General features: G+C 43.9%; 1 long non-coding RNA gene across 2 annotated transcripts in view; it reads left to right on the forward strand.

The window, feature by feature from the left end:
* The window catches only part of LOC138849718 (uncharacterized), a 184,901-nt gene extending 169,162 nt beyond the window's left edge, over window positions 1-15,739 (forward strand). Inside the window, exons 6-7 of one of the 2 annotated variants that reach the window (XR_011388811.2) lie at window positions 8,760-9,116; window positions 15,553-15,739. This is a non-coding gene — a long non-coding RNA (uncharacterized LOC138849718). The remainder of the gene's footprint in view (window positions 1-8,759; window positions 9,117-15,552) is intronic. The other variant, XR_016234282.1, reaches the window with a different exon arrangement.
* Window positions 15,740-15,978: the final 239 nt, after the last annotated feature.

Here is a 15,978-nt window from a genome sequence, read left to right on the forward strand (position 1 = left end):
GTGTAACTTTTGGATAAATGGGAAACATTTGGCTAAATTGGTTGTGCACTAATTGGTGTGCATGAAGAAAGTCATATCATTATTATCTCTCTGGTCTCTGGTTGACCAGAGCCAGTTGTTCAACTTTCCCCTTTATTCCCGTTGGAAATCCAGATGTTGGATTAGTCCCATGAAGGTTTCCTTATATAACCAGCTTCCTTGCTTCTATTCAGATCTCTCTCTCTCTCTCTCTCTCTCTCTCTCTCTCTCTCCATATATATATATATATATATATATATATATATAGTGTGTGTGTGTGTGTGTGTGTGGTGAGGGATTGGTATTGTGAGCCAATGGGAAGGTTTTAGTGTAATAGAGAAGTAAAGTAGAATGGAAAGGCAAATGGGGACGTTGGTGAGATGCAGTCAGACACCTGTTATTGTGAAGAGGGAGGTAGGGATCACGCGTTGCAACTTCCATCAAGAATCAAGGGAAAGACTGGCATGAATATTCAAGTGAGTAGATTTGGCATAAATAACAAAATCTCCAGGCCAGTACCTTCCCGATAGACCTGCTTAATTTGCCTGGCAGATACATTTCAGAAATTAAAACTGTCCACGCCGCAACCCTGCCAGAAAGCAAAAATAAAAACCATGCCTCACTCTGTTTTGGCCACAAAGAAAACTGATTCGGAATCAAACACACAAACAGCACAACAAAAGCAAAATCCCGATGATCTTCACTGTGGTTGTGCACGCACAGACGGGAGCGTGGTAAGCAGGAAACAGGAGCGAGCTGGTGAGTTTCTCCAGCTCTTGGCCAAAGCCGGGAGATCAGGTGCTGGTGGCTGCTTTTTGCTGGTGTTAATCTGTGATGCCTACGGTGTTGTCAAACGTATTTCATTAGTGTTTTTCCCTTATTAAATATGAAAATTGTGTCAAAGGTAAATGTCAAGAGGCTATAAAATTACCCTTCTTATCTTCTGTACATTTATCAGTTGATAAATGGAAAGACACTGCTGCCAAAATAACTGAATGAATAATTTATAAATGACTGATGCTTCCTGTGTGTTGTTTCAGGCACAAAACAGTAGGACATCAATAAGCAAAAGAAGTTGGATTAATTTCACAGTATTTTGCCATTGATATTTTTATCTAAATGCTGCAGTCTAGACCCTAGGAGCCAGGAAGTCCCTTTCTGTCCTGTGAGTCCTTACCTACCTGGAGTAGGGGTAGGGGAGAAGGGGGCCTTGTCCCCACCTAAGAGCAGCTTGTCCCCTCTTCTTTGATGATAAACACCAGCAACTCTGATAAAATGAAATTTGATCTACACACCTCTTCTCCCTACATAGATTAAACCAGAAATGTAAAACAGCAAAGCAGATCTCTTGATTTAAGGAGGGATGACATTACACATCAACCCCAAATGTGCTCCTTTCCTGCAGCTTGTTTTTTACTGCCTAATTTTTGCCATGGTAGAATTATCTTTGAAATCTAGTCTCTTTAGCCACATTTTCTTAAATGCATTTTTTAAAAGATTTATTTGAAAGAGCAGAGAGAGTAGGAGAGGCAGAGAGAGAGGTCTTCCATCCACTGGTTCACTCCCCAATTGACCATAACAGCTGGAGCTGTGCCAATCTGAAGGCAGAAGCTAGGAACTTTTGGGTCTCCCACATGGGTGCAGTAGCCCAAGCGCTTCTTCTATTGCTTTTCCAGGCCATCGCATAGAGTTGGACTGAAAGTGGAGCAGCTGGGACTTTAACTGGTGCCCATATGAGATGCCGGCACTGCAGGCGGCAGCCTTACCCACTACGCCACAGCGCCAGCCCATCTTAAATGCATTTATCATTTAATGATACATACTAGGAAGCCCTTAAATGTCCCAGTGGAGAATTCTCTGGGTTCTACACCCTGAGTTTAGATGGCTGGCTGATGGTCCACTGAAAAGAAGGCCTTGGAGGTTTGGCTCACTGTGGCAGTAAGCAGAACTGGAAGACTTCTTGGAGGAGGCGAAACAATAACAACAATGACAACAAAACAATGAGGGGGGAGTGAACTTGGAAGTCTCAACCAGGGTTCCTTTGCAGGGTTGACAGGCAGCTGCTGCTTTTGGGCCATATATCCTAACAAAGGAGAAAGGGCCACAGAGTTAACACTGACATGACTCTTGAAGGGTGGACACTACATTATTATTATTATTTTTTAAATTCCACCCCGTGGCTTTACCCGCCAAGCCTAGGGATGGAGCTTTTTTTGCTGGTCCGTTGTCAGAACAGCCTTGCCTCAGTCCTCAAGCCCCACTGCCTGTTAACAAGAGCGGCTTCCAGGGAGCCAGACATCCCTCCCGATGTCATAATTGGGCTGGCTGTTCCGCTCCTTGCTCGGCCAGGCCTGGGCGGCCCAGGAGCAACCCTAGACCTCCCGAGGGCTCCAGGGCTCCGTAGCCTGCCCGTTATCAGCAGGTCCACAGCTAGCGAACTGCTGTGACTAAGTGGAGCAGGGGACACTGCGCAGGCCAGGCTGCAGTGTGTGCCTTCCCAGGGCACCGAGCGGATCTGCAGCGTTGGCCCAGCCCCGGCAACTTCACAGACAGTGCAGCAGAAGGCTCTCTTGTTTGGGCATTTATTACCTGCAGCAAAATGTGCAGAGAGGGGAGATAATGAAGTACTTGACTAATTCAGTGTGATCCAGCTGGCTGAGCCAGAGGGGCTGGCTGCCGAGCCCGCGCCCGCCGAGCTAAAGAACTCACTGCTAGCCATTTTCCCTGGGCACCTGGGAAGCCGAAACAAAGAAGTGCAGAGATCAAAAAGCAGAGAAGTATCAATAATAAAGAAGGAGGGGAGACTGGGGAAGAGGGGTGGGATGCTTGGGGCCTTTGCTCCATTTTAAAGAAAGTTCTTTCTTTCTCATTTGATTTCTAAATTAATCCCTTTCCACTCTCTCGAGGTTCCCATTCTGAACCCAAGCCAACCTTTTAGTCACTGACACCCATTTTTTGCAGGGACGAGGGGACGAGGAAGCTTGTTGTTTTCTTCTTTAAAGTGCATATTTGCCAATGCATTCTGGCAAAACAAAATGAGACAGAATCACTTTCACATACACGCAAATGCAAAAAGTGCTGCTGGTGGAGGCAGAGGTGTGCTTTCGCCCAATGGCTCTGTGACTGGCAAGCTAATAGGCTGTCCCTGTCTTTGGCTGCAGAGACGGCAGCTGCCTGGCACTGCTGTCTTCCTTCTGTACCTGCTAATGGCCACACACGATGCCTGGCCTCCATTCATCTCATGCAATAAATAACGGATCTCGCACGTTCAGTGTGCTCCAACTCTTCAAGGACCATCTGCTTATAGATACAGAAAATAAAACGCAGCATCGACTGGCTTTAGCAGTAGAGGTGCTGCATTTATCTTTTACAAACGGGCACAACGTCCAGCCTCGGTTCCCTGTCAAGAACCCTCCCGGTGTTGGGGGTGGGTTTACTCCCCTTCCTGCCTGGATGCGAGGGGCTCCCTAGACAGCCAGCAACACAAGTGACAGCTGAGCTCTGGTGGAAGAGTGGGGAGCTGGGGGCAAGGGGAGTCACTCCACCGATTGTGATCTGGATTTGAAAGGTCTGATGTAAAAGCAGAAGCGAGGTGGGAGCTGCTCCTAACCATTGGTCTTTATCTGGAGTGCAATGCCTGGTTTCGGGAGAGACAGAGTATGAGGTCAGATTCCTCTTCTCCCCCTGGTTTCTTATTTGTGTTGTCTTCATTTTTCCTTTTTCTAGAAGCTTTCATGCTTACAGTTTCATTGCCCAAATCAGAAACTCTTCTGAGGTCCTTTAATCTTACTAAGGTGTAAATGACTACTAGCACTTAAAGAATTAAGTCTCCCTTGCCTGTGGGCTAGTTCATTACATGTGTCAAATTGTTTAACACAAGGGATGAAGCTGTAGACTTTGCAGCATTACACTTGAGGGCAAGAATCTTTCTGTGTGCATGTGTGTGGCCCAAGACCCTTCATTTTCCTAAACATCACACAGGTGAGGTCATTACCTGGAAGACCCACAAATGGGGATAACCTCCTGTGCCATCGTCCTGGCAATCTTACTGTACTGAACATGTGTTAGTTCTATTGACGATATTGACATCCCTATTTTGCCAATAGAAATAACAACAAAACTAAAACATTGATTGTGACTTTAAAAATTATAAAGTACCACAATAGCCTACATTTTATCAGGGCTTCAGGGTGTTTGGGGTTTCAAGAACAGACCGGGGCCCTGTGCTGTGGCACAGAGGATAAAGCGGCCACCTACAATGACAGCATCCCAAATGAATGCCAGTTCATGTCCTGCTCGACTTCTGATCCATCTCCCTGCTAATGAGTCTGGAAAAGTGGCAGAAGATGGCACAAGTTCTTGGGCCCCTGTACACGTGGGGGAGACCCAGATGAAGCTCCTGGCTTCTGGCTTTGGTCTGGCCCATCCTTGGCCATTGAGGCCATTTGGGGAGTGAACCAGCAGATGGAAGATATCTTCCTCCCTCCACCCTGTGCCCTCTCTCTGTTTAGCTCTGAGTTTCAAATAAATCTTAAATCTTAAAAAAAAAAAAAAAAAAAAAAGAACAGAGACACACAAGCTAGATGAAAGAGCTTGTGAGGAAGAGCCAGTATAAGGAAATGGTTGTAATGGGATCCAAGTCTGGGCTGAAACACTGTTGAGCTCTCCAGAGGCTCAGGGACAGAGGGAATCTGCATCCAAGCTTCAGAATCCCAGAAACGGGGGTGATGGTCAGAGTCGAGCACTCTGCTGTGACACTGAAACGTCTCTCCACCTGTACTTCCTATTCTTTCATAATCTTTTCTTTTTATCATGTATATTTACTTTAAACTAATAAGGATTCTGTCTGTTTATGGGGTACAATATGATGTTTTGGTATGTGTACATCGTGGAATGATTAAATGAAGCTGATTAACACATTTATCACTTGACTTCCTTTGTTGTGATAAGGACATTCAAAATCAATTCTTAGCAATTTTAAAATATATATATATATAAATATTATTTTGATTAATTAGAGAGAGAGAGAGAGAGAGGGCAAGATGGATACAGAGAAAGCTCTCATCAACTGGTTCACTCTCCAAAAGCCTGCAGTGGCTCAGGAACTCAATCTAGGTCTCCCATGTGGGTGGCAAGGACCCAACTACTTGAGCCATCGCTGCTGCTTCCTAGCAAGCTGGAGAAAGGAATGAGACCAGGTATATGTATTGTGTGTGTGTGTGTGTGTGTGTGTGTGTATAAATTTATTTCACTTTATTTCAAAGGCAAAGAAGCAAAAATAAAGACAGAGAAAAATCCTCCTAGTAGGAGGTCTCTGTTGATATTAGTGTAGGGAATGGCAGATGTCCTAAACAGCACTCTGGCCTCAGAATCAGCCCTTAAGGCATGCGGATCCGGCTGAAAAGCCCATGAGAGTATTTCAGGCATGGAAAGCCAAGACACTCTGGGGGAAAAAAAAAAAAAAAAAAAACCTAAATGAAAGATCTCCGCGAGTGAGATCCCAGTGGAAAGAACAGGTCATCAAAGAAGGAGGTACCTTTCTCTGAAGGGAGGAGAGAACTTCCGCTCTGACTATGACCTTGTCTAAATATGATCAGAGTCGGTGAACTCAGGGGGCTTCCATAGCCTTGGCAGCTCATGACAAGAGCCTAGGGTGATTACTGATGCCATAAACAAGAGTGTCAATTTGTTAGGTCAACAACAGGAGTCACTGTGCACTTACTTCTCATGTAGGATCTCTGTCCTTAATGTGCTGTACATTGTGATTTAATGCTATAATGAGTACTCAAACAGTATTTTTCACTTTGTGTTTCTATGTGGGTGCAAACTGTTGAAATCTTTACTTAATATATGCTAAACTGATCTTCTGCATATAAAGAGAATTGAAAATGAATCTTGATGTGAATGGAAGGGGAGAGGGAGCGGGAAAGGGGAGGGTTGCGGGTGGGATGGAAGTTATAGGGGGGAAGCCATTGTAATCCATAAGCTGTACTTTGGAAATTTATATTCATTAAATAATAAAAGTTAAAAAAAAAGAAATTAGAAATAGTTGGAGTCAGAATGGCAATATTTACATGACCAGTTACAACTTCCTGAATACTTATATTAGCATTCAGTACATTTTTGTTGTACGCATGCTTTTTCACTCATTATTGCAATAAATGCATTCTTTCATGGCTATTTCATGGACTACAAGGACAAGAAGGCTTAGCCTGTGAACTCAAAGCTATTTGTCCCAGTTGAAATCCTGACAGAATACGCATAATGGAATACTCAAAGGGGTGACTGAAGTAGGATCCATCAAGAGTGTTTACAGATGTCCAGGGCTAAGTTTAAAGAAGTGTGATGAGGCATACAGGCACCAGCAACAGAGGGAAGTTGTGATCACCATGCTCTAAAGGACTGGGGAGGAAGTAGTTGTGTGAGTCCATTTTTGTTACTGTAATGAAATACCTGAGGCAGGCTACTCTATAAAGAAAAGAGGTTTACTTTCCTTATGGTTCATTCTAATTGTGCTTTTATGTAAATTCTATTTTCTGCATATTGAAATTACAAATCTTTCATGGCACTTATTTTGAGATTATGTTTGTATGTCTTAGCAAGTGTCCAATAGTAATTATAAGTTTATTGTATGTGATGTTAAAAGCAGCAGTGATGGTCAAAGCCAATCACCGTCAGTCCTTATATTTGTGATAGTGAAATAACAGTGTCTGTCGTGCCAGCCAAGTGCAGTTCAGCACCTGATTGGTCAGGCAAGCCCTGTCTGCCTCCTCCTTACCGGTGCTGCACCCGCAGCGCAGCCACACCTTGCCGTGAGGACAGAGGCACTCCTGAGTATGCTATGTGAAGTCAAGGCTGAGGTGTCTTGTTTCCCTTTGCAGTTCTAAGACCCATCCTAACGTAAACTAGGGTCTCACATGCTCTAGCTGTTTCTAACCTAATGGCATAAGAATTACAAAGCTTCAATAACAAAAGAAAACAAATGTTTTAACGTATGTCAATTCTCTTTATCATATAGGTTCAATTTCTCTTATCCAAAATGCTTGGGATCAAAAGTGTTTTGAATTTAAGATTTTGGAATATTTGTATATGCCTATTGAGATATCTTGGGTATGGGATCTGAGTCTAAAGGTGAAATTCATTTATGTTTGGTACATACCTTATACACTTGGGCCAAAGATAATTATGAACATTTTTAAAATAATTTTGTGCATGAAACAAAATTTTATGGTGTGCAATTTTTTTAAAAAAATATTTATTTATTTGAGAGGTAGAGTTACAGACAGAGAGAAAAGTCTTCCATCTGCTGGTTCACTCCTCAAATGGCCGCAATGGCTAGAGCTGGGCCAATCCAAAGCCAGGAGCCAGTCTTGTGGATACGAGACTTGGGCCACCTTCCACTGCTTTTCCAGGCCATAAGCAGGAGCCAGATTGGAAGAGGAGCACCTGGGATTTGAACTGGCACCAGTATGGGTTACTGGAGTTGTAGGTGAAGGCTTAGCATACTACACCTCAGCACCAACCCCATGGTGTGGAATTTTTTTTAAAAAAGATTTATTTATATGTTTACAGAGTTACAGGGATTGAGGGGAGAGATAGATATCAAAGATCTTCTCTTTGCTGGTTCACTCCCCAAATGTCTCCAACAGCCAGTACTGGGACAGGCCAAAGCCAGGAGCTTAGAATTCCATCAGGGTCTCCCACATGGGTGGCAAGGGCCCAAGCACTTCAGTTGTCCTCTGCTCTTTTCCCAGGTGCATTAGCAGGGAGCTGGATCAGAAATGGAGCAGTGAGCACTAAAACCGGTTCTCAGATGGGATGCTGGTGTTGCAGGTGGCAGCTTAACCTGCTGCACCACAACACCGACCCCTATGGGGTAGAATTTTCTACTGTGGCATCACTCAAAAGGTTTCTGGATATGGAGCATTTCAGGTTTTGCATTTTCGAATTGGTAATGTTCAACCTGTGTATTGCTCTCAGTTCACTGGGAGTTGGTAGGATGTACAAGTAGTTTGAAATGAGTCTTTGGCTTATTGGATATTTGTACTGAAATTTAGCAAGTTCTATTAAAGGGGTATTAACTTGTATCTATAAAGTTCTTGTCTTGCAACATTTTATCCTCAAATGTCCTTCATCCTAGATTGGGTATAAGGAGCAGTGGAAAAGATCACAGCTGGTAGATTGCAGTGACCATCCAACTGTGGGCAATTCCCAGTTTTAGCTTGTACAGTTTTGTGATTTTGGGCAAAGTCCTTACTATAGAACATGATAAACATGTTTTGTTTGATTATTAAGTTGCCAGTAGATGAGAATTTCTTCTTTTTTAAAAATTATTTATATATTTGTTTATTTCATTTATTTGAAAGGCAAAGAGAAAGGGGAAGAATGAGAGAGAGCTCTCTCATCTGCTGGTTCACTTGCCAAATGCTCACAACAGCTAGGAGTGGGCCAGCTTACAATCAGGAGCCCAGAGCTGAATCCAGGCGTGCCATGTGGGTGGCAGGGACACAGCCGCTTGAGTCAGCGCCTGCTGCCTCCCAGGGTGCACTTAAGCAGGAAGCTGAGACAGGAAGCAGAGCTGGAATGCAGGGGCCCGACCAGCACTTTAGCTGCTGTACCAAACACCTTCTGGAAGAGTTTCCTTTTTCTTCTCCCACTCACACCCAACTCCTACCAACTAAGCCTTTGAGGATCCTCTCTGGGTATAAATTGCATAATCTTTTTTTTTTTTTTTTTTAAAGGAATCTGGCCTTGTAGCTATTGCTCTTCATTGACTTGTGACTGCACTGGAAGCTTGCACTAACTGCTGATGCCCAAGTCGTGAAGCTCTGGGGTTTGGGGGCCTCCCACATCCCAACTGACTGCTGAACATATACCACTGAACTCCCTGGATAATCATCTCTCCTGGACCCAGCGCAGATGACTCCTACGCTTATCTACTTTCTGGGGCTGTTATGAGGATTAATTAATGCCTGTGAAGAGCTATAATCACCCCGGATGAAAGGAGCAGTAGAAGAATAATGACACTTCAGAGTAACATGGCAGCTTTCATCTGAGGATCTCAAAGCACTTCACAAGTTTGAATTAATTAAGCCCAGGTAATTGCAAGGTATAATGACAATAACAATAATGACGATAATTATCCTCCCCATTATCCTTAAGAACCTGATTTGAAATCAATTCCTGACGGGGCTCTGCGTGGTACTGGTCAGCCTCCTGCTCCCTGTGAGACAGCCTGGGGCTGTCCTCCCCTGGTCGGTCACTCCCTTTTCACCAGCAGTGCCCCTGGCCTCTGCCATCTCCATGGAGTGCACGTGGGCTGCATGGAAAGAGGGAGTAGCATTCTGACGTGGCATCTGTATTAGTGTGATTGTTGGAAATACAGGCAATAAGCCACTGAGAGGGCTGTTTATTATGTAGTCAGTGGTCATTGGTCCAAGTGCTTCGTGCCTGTGAATGTATTGGATGCTCACAGCCATGCTTAATGGAGTTAAGCACTATTATCACCGTTATGGTTACTTCACAGATGAGGAAAATGAGGCGCAGAAGAATTAGGTGACTGAGTCAAGTTACAGTTTATCACGACAGTGCATGGAGCTGGGAAGGGGCAGCGCTGGGAATTTTTGACCAGGGTGATCTGGCAAAAGATTTTGCACATGTAAGCTACACTTTATTACTACTATTAAGAAGAAATACAATTACAATTTTTATATTAGAAGACAAGTCTATTCCTTAATGTCTTATGAGATTAGTTTTGCCCTTTCTTGACCTTTCTCTTAGAGTTGGTAAAAGCGTAGCTTTGGAATTGGGATATTTGCATTCAAAATTCAGTTTTGCTACTTACTAGCTTATTTACTTATTTATTTGAAAGTCAGAGTTAGAGAGAGAAGGAGAGACAGACAGAGATCTTCCATCTGCTAGTTCACTCCCCAAATAGCCGCCATAGCCAGGGCTGGGACAGGACAAAACAAGGATCCAGGAGTTCATTCAGGTCTCCCATGTGGGCTCAGGGGCCCAAGCACTTGGACCATCTTCTGCTGCTTTCCCAGGCCTTAGCAGAGAGCTGGAGGGGAAGTAGAGCATCTGGCACTTGAACAGGCACCCACAGGGGATGCAGGTGTCACAGGTGGTAGCTTAACCTGCTACACCACAATGCCAGCCCCTACGTACTAGCAGTACTAGCACTGCCTCTGTTATCCCCTCTGTCAGATGGGGTTAGCGGTGTTTGTTTAATGCGTGGTAATAATAAATGAATTGTTACAACGGCTGCTGTGGTTTGCTCCCTGAAGTGTCATGAACTGGAAGCAGATGTAATGGTACTCAAAGGTGGTGGGACCTTACAGAAGTGGATCCCAGTGAGTGGTGACAGGGTCAGGACTGCTCCTGTGAAGAGATTAATTCTGGTCTCTTGGAATGGATTAGGTCTGTTAGGAGTGGATTAGTTCCACCAAGAGCCTACTGTTATGAAAGGGTGACTCTGTACACCTCCTTCGACTCTTTTGCATCCTGTTACCTCTTTTTTACAAAGTGCCCATTCTCAAGGATTTTGTTAAAGCCACAGAGAATGGACTAAGACACCTACTTTTTAATAGATCACAGATGATTTAAGAAATGAATGCCAAGAGACTCCATAGCATCGTTACTTGCATTAAGACATGAACAAGGGGGCTGACATTGTGGCGTAGTAGGTAAAGCCACCGCATGTGATGCCAGCATCCCTTATGGGACCAGTTTGAATTCCAGCTTCTCCACTTCTGATCCATCTGCCTATTAATGGCCGAGAAAAGCAGTCCTTGGGCCCCTGTACCTACATGGGAGACCCAGAGGAAATTCCTGGTTCCTGGCTTCAGCCTGGCCCAGCCTTGTCCAGTGTGACCATCTGGGGAGTGAACCAGAGGATGGAAGATCTCTTTGCCTCTTCCTCTCTCTCTCTCTTACCTCTGATTTTAAAATAAATAAATAAATGAATGAATCTCTCTCTTTTATAAAAGAGGAACAAGAGTTCTTGCAATGTATTCAGATTAATTTTTCATGGAGATCTCTTGTGAATTTAAAAATTTCTCCCAAGATATTAAGGGTTTTTTTTTTTTTTTTTTTTAAAAAAAAGGTAACTTGAAAATATCATGGCTTTTAGCAGGGCTAGTTGCACTTCTAGGGGACAGAAAATTCTCTCAGGTTATTGTCTGCTTTACCAATGGGCCAGTGTGGATTTGGACCTATTTTGGTCTCCCATTCTATTCCTTTTCCACAGACAGCATCTTGGGTAGTTCTAACTAGTATAGGGCTCTTTCCATGATATCAGAGCTCTTTGCTTTTCTTTCTTCAGATGCCATTATGGAAATCTTCCATTCAAACCATCACGATATAATCTTTTTTAAGATTTAAAAAATCAATTTATTTGAGAGGTAGAGTTACATACAGAGAGAGGGAGAGACAGAGAGAGAGGTCTTCCATCTGCAGGTTCACTCCCCAAATGCCACAATGGCCGGAGCTGAGCTGATCTGAAGCCAGGAGCTAGGAGCTTCTTCCAGGTCTCCCACACAGGTGCAGGGAACCAAGCACTTGGACCATATTCCACTGCCTTCCCAGACCATAAGCAGAAAGCTGGATTGGAAGAAGAGCAGCTGGAACACGAACTAGTGCCCAAATGCTGCGGGCAGAGGCTTAACCTACTACTCAACAGCACCGCCCCCCCCCCCGCCCCCCACCATATCATCTATAGCAGGTGCTCTGGAGAGGCAGAAATTCCACTACTCCGGTATTGGCCAACAACCCAAGTAGTACAGGGAGGGACCTGGTTTCTTAAACAAAACTCAGGCATGTCCATGATATATCCCTGCCCAAAGGGTTTCATACTGTAGTAGAAGCATCAGAGTCATTAGGCATTGGTCAGACTTTCTTTATCACCTCATCACCTTTGAGAGGAGACCATCTCCACAGTCATTTCTCAGTTTTGTCCTTGGGCTTATGATATTTTTTGACTTGTTTATTTTTAAATTAGGTAAGTGTTGTCTTAGAGTTATCAGGGATACTGCAGGAATGACTATTACGACTACTTCTCATTCATCATGATGGCATGTTTTTGGGGGTCATGAAGATACCCTAGCTAGGCTATTTTTGGTTGGAAAGAAAGTCTTGGGAAAACAATAAATGCAAAGGGTTAAGGAACAGTGTGAAGACACCTGACAGATAGCATGTAAGCTTCAGACAGAGTTCAGTGATGTAGCAAACACACCAAGCCTCAAAAGTTAATCTCAGGAGGAACACGTGCTTAGATGTTTTATCTTGCTTGTCTTCCCAGATAGGTAGTGTTTTCCTATAGAATCTGGTAGCCTGGGGTTTGAAAATGATGACAAACCTGTGCTAGGATTCTCTGTTCCGTCTTCTCACCTGTGTTCAGGATATCCCTGAATTGAGTCTGTCCTGTAGGTTTGTGTTTCACAGGCCAGATCCTTGAGGGTGGCATCAGGCCTGAGACCTCTCAGTTCTCATTACCCATATTTTCACATCAGTTCCTTCCTGGCTTACTTTTTAATCTCCAGTGTAATGGGGCAATGGCACTGAGTTCTTGGGCTTTTTCAAGTTAGCCTGAGAATTTCAATCTCTATGAGCTTCTCATACAGCTCTAATGAGATGGCCAGGAAGCACTTGAAGTCACATCCTAAATTGTGGAGTGTGTATGGGAAAGATCCATTAGTTGGCCAAAGCAAGGGTCACTCTACTGGAGCCTTCTCATGTTTTACAAAGCAGATTAGTGTGTGACCGTGTTAATTAGCACCTAACAACGTGTAGTTTAGCTATCTGGTGGATGACAGTGTGTGCATATGCACAGGCAGGGCTCAGGGAGGAAGTCATGTGATTTGAAAATCGTTTAAAAAGTTTACCTTGTGCCTTAGAATCATGTGGACACTTACACCTTGTTTTACATTTCAATTCAGGCCTTTTCTCTCCCAGTGCATCTAATAAAGTTTGGTTGGTAAAATAAATGAATGTGAATCATCTTGATTATTCTAATCTGTGGAGGCTTGTATCAAGGCCATTTGCAGTCCCATGTTCACTGCCACCATAGTTGGCAGGAGCAGCCCAGTCCATGGAGGGGAGTGACAACTGCTGCTTTGGTGGTAACCATATCTGCAACTGACATTTTTGACTAATTGTTGAGTCTGAATTCCAGCACTTGTCACTTTTTGTTATTATTTTCTATTTATTTATTTATTTATTTTTTGACAGGCAGAGCGGACAGTGAGAGAGAGAGAGACAGAGAGAAAGGTCTTCCTTTTGCCGTTGGTTCACCCACCAATGGCCGCCGCGGCCGGCACGCTGCAGCTGGCGCACCATGCTGATCCGAAGCCAGGAGCCAGGTGCTTCTCCTGGTCTCCCATGGGGTGCAGGGCCCAAGCACTTGGGCCATCCTCCACTGCATTCCCTGGCCACAGCAGAGAGCTGGCCTGGAAGAGGAGCAACCGGGACAGAATCCGGCGCCCCGACCGGGACTAGAACCCAGTGTGCCAGTGCTGCAAGGTGGAGGATTAGCCTAGTGAGCCACCGCGCCAGCTTGTTATTATTTTCTTGACTTAAGCTTCTTTTCCAGTGACAAAATACAAAACTGGGGACCTGGGGTAGGCATTAGCAGAGTGGTTAAGATGAAATGCCAGCATGCCGGCGGGGGGGGGTGCCTTGGTTTGGATCCTGGATACATTCCTGATGCTAACTTCCTACAAATGGAGACCCTGGGAGGCAGTAGGTGATATCCCATGTAGCTGGGTCCCTGCCACTCATGTGGGGGACAGTCCCTGGCTGCTAGCTATGTCCTGGCTCAGCTCCAGATGTGGGAGGCATTTAGGGAGTGAACCAGCAGACTGGCTCTCTGTTTCTGTCTGTCCCTGCCTCTTAATAAATAACAATATTTTTTTAGAAAGAATAGTACGTTTCTGGCAAGTACTACATACTGGAGAGTGTTAGGCTGTTGCTTTGCCTTGATGGCTTGTCTATTCGAGTCTTTATGTCACTTGTCTGGACATTCAAAAGAAAACTCAACGAACCTCTTGGTTTTCATGTTGAAGGCAGGGACAAGAAGAGAAGAGGGACAGGGAAGGGTGTCACCAAAATTCCTTCAGGGATGATTGCAGCTGCTGGAAGGCAAGGTTGGGCAGGGATGTTGAAGCTGGCATGACCCTTGTGATGAGGAGCCCCCTTTAAGGTCCTTTGGAAGCTGCCGGGCATTGCTGTTGAACTTAACATTGAGCTGGAAACCACTTAGAGATTGTGAGCATCATAATCTCTCATCGCCTTTTCTCTTCCCTCCTTATCCTTATCAGCAGGGGACTGGAGCCAGGAAGGATTTGAATGAGCAAAGGAAGAGAGAGAAAGGACTAGGCTCCAACAAGACTGATTAGAAATGGCGGTGGAGACCTTTGGGGGCCATGGAGGGTGAAAAGAGCAAAGGTCAAAGGTTAATAGGTCCTTTCCTCTGTCTATGGATGCCTCCCCTACCCATTCTTGAGATCTTCCTGGTGTGTTTATGACTTGGGATCTCTGCTCCACTCCTGAGAGAAGGGCATTGTTCATTTTTTGCAGCCAGTCACTTATTACTTGCTGTTAGGTCAGTCTACACAGCACAAGTGAGGTGTTAAAGAAGTTTCTGAACAGAAAAGAAATACATATTTTCAAGTGATAATGAAATTGAAAAGGAAAGAATAGGAGAAAGTCTTTTCTTTCTTTATCAAACAGAAACATTTTCCTAGAGACTGTTTTGGTTTTCTACCCAAAGACCTCTACAAAGAATCACCATGACATAAAAGTACTTTGTGAAACTTAGGAAAAAAGAAGTTCCTGTCAAACATTTAGTAAGGAAATGATAATTCATGCAAAACATATTGGCTAAATTCTTTATAAATTTCTGATAGAATGATGGAAAAAATGAGATTTAATGAAGAAACAAAGTAATCTTGAATTTCTAGCTTAGAATAAGAAAAGAATAGAAATGTCAGTAACAATGAAATAAGAAACATAGCTCCAGATCATTATTGGCTAAAAAGAAAGAAATGTGTTGTCTTCCCCTTATCCTATCTTTGAAAGCTGCTGAAATCATAGACTTTACAACTTTTCGATGAATTTTCTTACTATAAGGTGTTCCATGAAAGGACAGTTTTAATGTATATGAGTGAAAATGACATCTTGGGATTTGATTAATGCTTATAGCCCTTGTCTATCTTCCTGCTGAATGGCAGTCTTTCTACTTTTTATTTGTTGAGCTCTTTGTTTAGCGGAGCATTAAGCTTGTGACTATTAAATAAATCGAGAATATGTTATTGCAAAGATTAAAAAAAAGGAAAGAAAGGAAGGGGGAAGGAGGGAGAGAAGGATCATATTTTTAGAATTGTGTTTATGAACTACATGAAATCTGTTCTCTTTATTATTAATAATAATATAACTTAAAAAGAAAGGCACAAAAAGTAGACAGAAGACGGGTGTGGGAGAAGGCCTTCATATGGTATACTTGGAAATCTGAGATGAGATCATCTTTTCTCATAGACTTCCACTGAAGTTAGTGTTCCAGATGCGCTCCAATGCTGTGAGAGTCACTGCCGCCACCCTGAACGTGACGCAGACACAGTGGTATTCCACCACACACCCAGCACCGACGCCCCAACATGAGCAGGGAGGCAGATCTTTGATGTCATAATGAACAGTTGTACTGGAGAGTGTCTGCGCGACCTGTGGCTAGAAGTCTCAGGTAAGCTAACTACTGCCTTCCCCTGGGGACCCCTGGGGGGCGTTGCAGGGTGTGGTTCTTTCTCTCTGGCCTTTGACCTTGATTCTGCATATTCTGCTCTTACAGCAGAGTGCCTGCCATCGTTTTATTTTATTGAGCATCATTTTGGATCCCTGGAGAAGTAATTCATAGGGAGTATTCAGTGGTACAGAAAGCACTGCTGTTTTTGTTTTGTTTCATTCCTG

This window comes from Oryctolagus cuniculus, chromosome 5 (genome assembly GCF_051225735.1).
Source record: "Oryctolagus cuniculus isolate XC-2025 breed Fujian yellow rabbit chromosome 5, ASM5122573v1, whole genome shotgun sequence".
NCBI classification, from domain to species: domain Eukaryota; kingdom Metazoa; phylum Chordata; class Mammalia; order Lagomorpha; family Leporidae; genus Oryctolagus; species Oryctolagus cuniculus.